The sequence below is a fragment of the Sylvia atricapilla genome, chromosome 4 (genome assembly GCF_009819655.1).
Source record: "Sylvia atricapilla isolate bSylAtr1 chromosome 4, bSylAtr1.pri, whole genome shotgun sequence".
NCBI classification, from domain to species: domain Eukaryota; kingdom Metazoa; phylum Chordata; class Aves; order Passeriformes; family Sylviidae; genus Sylvia; species Sylvia atricapilla.
The window spans coordinates 64,336,201-64,341,272 of NC_089143.1; positions in this window are offsets into that span (position 1 = coordinate 64,336,201).

Here is a 5,072-nt window from a genome sequence, read left to right on the forward strand (position 1 = left end):
CCACCAATTCTTTTCTAAATCTTTCAGTGCTCTCTACAAAATCTCTTTTGTCGACTTAGATGGGCATTGAGAACTGAAGGACAACGTCTCGGCTTTCTTTGCCTTTTTTAAACCCACCCATGAAAACAGCCTTTTTCTATTTAGATGGGTCAAGAAAAAGTATTTTTCTGTTATAAACAGTGGTTGGAAGGGTGAGCTGCCAGGAATCACTAACATGTTTAAATGTTGGGACAATTTCCTGTCCCTTTGTATAAATATTTACACAACAAATATTGTATAAGTACACTAAGTCATCAGGCCTTTTCTTTGTTTCTCATAAAACAAATTCTCAATTGTTTTTATATGTATTTCATTTTTAGTCTTTCATGAAACAGAAATCGTAGTTTTTATATTCTTAATTCTGCTGGAAAACATCTCGAAAAGTACTAATCTTATTTACTACATCACTCTTAATGACCCGGGGGGGGGGGGGGGGAACACCCCAAAAAAAACCCTACACTTACAAGCCTCTAAACACAGATTCTTTCACATTAACTATGGAACACTAATTGGCATTAGTTAAATGTTAAAGGCAAACTGAAATTCAGAAGTCCCAGCTGTCCATATCATTCCTTCTGCATTAGTCTGGTGCTTGACAGAAATTCATTCAGAGCAGGCTGGAAATTTCTGACTTTTTATTAGCAAAATTATTGGCACCAAATTGAATATATACATAACTTAGTATGTAAGCACACTTTCTGTCACACATATATAGACTTATTTGTGCCAGTTTTCAGACAGGTAGCTAGATGTCTATATTTCTTCCTCTAGTGCAGTTCATAATAGCCCATCATTCAAAGATTTAGGTGATAGAAAACAAGATTTATGAACAAAGCAGGTAAGGTGCCTGGATTTCATACTCTCCTGCACTTGGCTGTGAAGTTGTTGGAGAGTCTTAGCCTTGACAGTCTTTCATTTCACATAGACAAGTGCAGTACTGAAGATTAACCTTGACCTTTCATGCACCTGATGAACGTTCTCATCACCTGGTTAGTTTCTGTCCCTATCTCTGAACCCAGATTTCTAAATCTTCAATTTTTGGAAGGATAATAAAAGGGAAAATAATTCCCCAGGAATTACATCACCCCTATTTCTTTGCTCATACAGACTTCTTTTGTTTGTTCTACTCATCAGGCATTATCAATACTAGACTTTTAAAATTCGTTCACACTGTGAAAGGGCAGATGATGGAAATGTGGTTTTGGAAAAATACCCATGTGGGTGAATCTTAAATTTTTAGGTGTTTTGACACTTGTAAGGAGTTGGTCTTACACAGCTCAGAAACAACACTGGGGATTAGAACCTGGACTCTGAAAAATTCAAACCAGAGGAGCTGCATCAAATCAGACTTTCTAGCACTGGGAGTGTGCTTAGATACAAACTTGACAGCAGTACTGGCAACAGCTGGAATGCTTCTATTTAAAATTATATACTGTGCAGAATGGCGTAGTTCTTTGATTGAATATTCTTTATAATCCCAATATATGTGTTTGTCATAAGGTAATTATACAGTGTGAACATCTCTCTATGCGATGACATCGCTTTTCTAACTGTGCTCAAGCACTAAATATATTATCCCTGCTTTCCTCTGTGTCTGGCTGGATTCATACACACTCACACATTCACAATAAATTCTGTCTGGTTGATACTAATTGCAGTCAAAGTAAAGCTAAGTGGCAGTGAAAATAATTTGAAATTTTGAGCTTTAAAATGTACTCTTTTGTTTACGATATTAAGTTGTTTGCTTGTTTCTTTGTGCTCAAAGATGTGTGGGAGATTCATAATCACTTATTACCCATGTACAACACTTTTTGTCATCTATTCCCTGTACCTCTTATCAAGGGACTTAGCTCCCACAAATCTATTCTACTTCCTACACATCAATTAGGAATTGACATATACTTTAATCAAGGGTATTACTATACATGTCTAAAGCAAAAAAAATGGAAATATTTTTACTAATTTATCACAATTGTTGGCTTTCTAAGCTAATAAATTATTCTAAGTGACTGAATTGCTACCCTAACCATCACATGGACAATGAAAGTAATGCACTCAGAGATACTAGAAAAAAACCCAAAACAACCTTAAGTTAAATTGATCAAGGCTACACACCATTTTTGTTACTGTAGTGCTTTTGCAAAGATAAGCATGCTTCATTTTAGTAACCTTTAATCAATATACACCATACCAGTTAAATATTTTCTATAAATAACTCTCCAGAGGCACCATAATCAACACCATAAGTAAAACTACAGTCCCCTCTGGACAATCTTCTGCTGTAAAGCAAATGTGGCAGGGGCAGAAAGAGAGGCCAGAGGACTTCATGAGTAGGGTGTTGATATTTCCAAAAGCAAAGTTTTGCAGGCACAGTAGAGCTCACCCTTAGGCCAGACACAGCACAGTACAGCATTTGGCTTAGCTCTAGACCCTGTAAGTGTGTCTATACTGTTGTCTTGTTCAGCTCTAGGTATTGCCAAAACTATTTATCCACCTATCCCAAGTTCTGTATGAGGTTGGTTCTACAGATTTCATGTTTTCTTACAAGAAATCTGCTTTCTTTTTTTTCTAATAATTTTCAACTTTCTTTACTAGAGTTCTGGACTTGGTTTCTCACAGCATATTTCAGTTCTTAAAATGGGAACTCAGTCAAGATCCCTACCACTCCTGGAAAGATTAAAAAGGTGCATAACAAGAAAGGAGAGCCTGATGAAAAGAGTGTAATTTTCAGAAAAGTCTGTGTGTTCCTAAAAGTGCCTATGGGTTTGCTGGTAAAATTCTACTGCTTCACATGTCTACCACTCCCCACTCATCTTCCCATAGCACCACAATAGCTGTGCCATGAACACCAAATGGAAAGAGATGACTTACATTGGGCTCCACAGTCCCAGAGAAAGGTGTCATTGCTGACAGATGTCTGTGTGCAGTGTCTCGTGGAGGCTGCCAGAGCTCCTGTCCCAGACTGGGTAAGCAGCACCTGGTCTCTGTAGCAAGTATCTGCTACAGGCTGCCCAAGAACCTGCCAGAACCAGCCACAGCAGTCTCCAAAAGTCTGTAAGAGAAACGACACAACGTCTAGGTCACATGCTGAGACTGAAGGGTTTACTCAAGCTAGGAGGTTAGAAATGCTGTGCTTAGACTGCTTCTTACCTTCTCAAGTTTGGAGTGGGATGCCTAGGGCCTAAGAAGGACCTATGACTTCTATTCTTTGGCAGCAATAGTTTTCTTTCTTCAAAGTTTTATTGCATCACTCATGTTCATATATAATTTAGAACCCTTTTTTAAAGCTTGGGTATTGTTACCGCAGACAACTCTAACTCTGGATTACTCACTTTGCTCAGTATTATGTTATTTATAACCCTAATACTACAAAATTATTATTGCACTCCCTATTCAAAAGTAAATCCAGTAGTGAATTTCCAAATGCAGTACAGTTTTATTCTATGCTTTGGGCAGCAAACACAGGCAAACACTGAAACCCATTCATGATCCCTTTCTTTTTCCCCCTACCTAGCTTAATTCTGGTTATTTGCCTCTTTTCCTTGGTGTGAATAAGAAGCTGGTGGGTAGAAATAAGTAAATATTGAGGCTTTTAGCTTGAGAATGGCTGCTGGAGAGCTTGGTTTGGAAGCTTTTATTTGAGATCGTGTACTTGCTCCCTGCTTACCTCTAGCAGAATATATTTACAAAAAGTAATTCACAAGGCTCTCTGAAAACTGAAGCCTGCAGGAATTAAACAGCTCTTCCTCCTCACCACGATATGATTAGCTGTCTCTGAGGAGTGAGTGACGACGTCCCTCCCACTCAGCAGCTTCCGACTGACATTTCACTAAATAGAACTTGAATCTCAAAGGGCTGATCTGTCAAGCAGTTTCAAACCAGAAAAGATCAGGCAGGTTCAGCTTCCCCCCTCAGTTACATCCCCATTTCTAATTTTCACGTTTTATGCTTCATGCAAGTGTTAATTATAAAGATGAAAGTCAACTTGCCTTTCTTCATCCATTCTTAGCACGTACACAAAATGAAAGTAGAAGTACACATAAAATTTGCCAAAAACAAAAAAGCTGACTACAGCTTGAGGAAAATAAAACAGAGCTGACAGATGCAACACAGATCATCCTCATCATCATCTTTGTCATTTTCCTCATCTAACGTAGTAGGATTTTGTTATGCAAAATTGCTGATTTTGTCCAACCACAGCTTGTGTAAAATCAGATTTTGAATTCTGTTAGATTCTTTATGAGTAGTAAAGTCCCCATGGAAAGCCAGTTCATACTGCAGTTGATAGTATCATTGAAAGAACTATGACTTTCATACAAACAAGAAACAGTGTCAAAGCCTCAAAGACAATCAGGATGATTTTACATTTCTATGAGTCTCCATCAAATGGAAAGCATTTTGATTACATATCAAGTGGCTAATGCAATAAAGAGATAAATATTGGGAAAACATGTATTTCACTGTAAAAATGCCCTTATTTATAGACAAACATTGATACAGAAGACAATTAATGGCCATCAGGTGCTAATTAAGTGAATAGGAAATCAAACTCCTATGGCATGGAACAAGACCTACACATTCCCTAATAAATCCAGTATTTGCAGGAAAAACACAGGACTTTGTTGGTCATCCAGAAGATCTTTACTAATTCCAGTGCAGTTTTTGTCCATAACAGATGGTTATGAAGGATGGATTTATCATGAATGATGTGATACCTCCATCAGTCAATAAATATAAAATTTAGCATTTACTTCAATTATCCCAAATTTGGGATATGCTGGTTTCCTTCCCATCTCTACCTGGTCTGTGGGATGATTCAACCCTGTATGTTGTATTTCCTTTGATGATTATCATAAGGTTTACAATAAGAGACATTTTGTACTAACCATCTTTGATTATTTTTTTTGAGTTCTCACTCTCTACTGTCAAAACTGTTCAAGATGTTATAAATAATTACACTTGATTAGAGAACTAGAACCTAAATGTCAGGCTGGAAGGCTTTTCTCTGATTCTGGAACTTTTTTTTTTTGCCT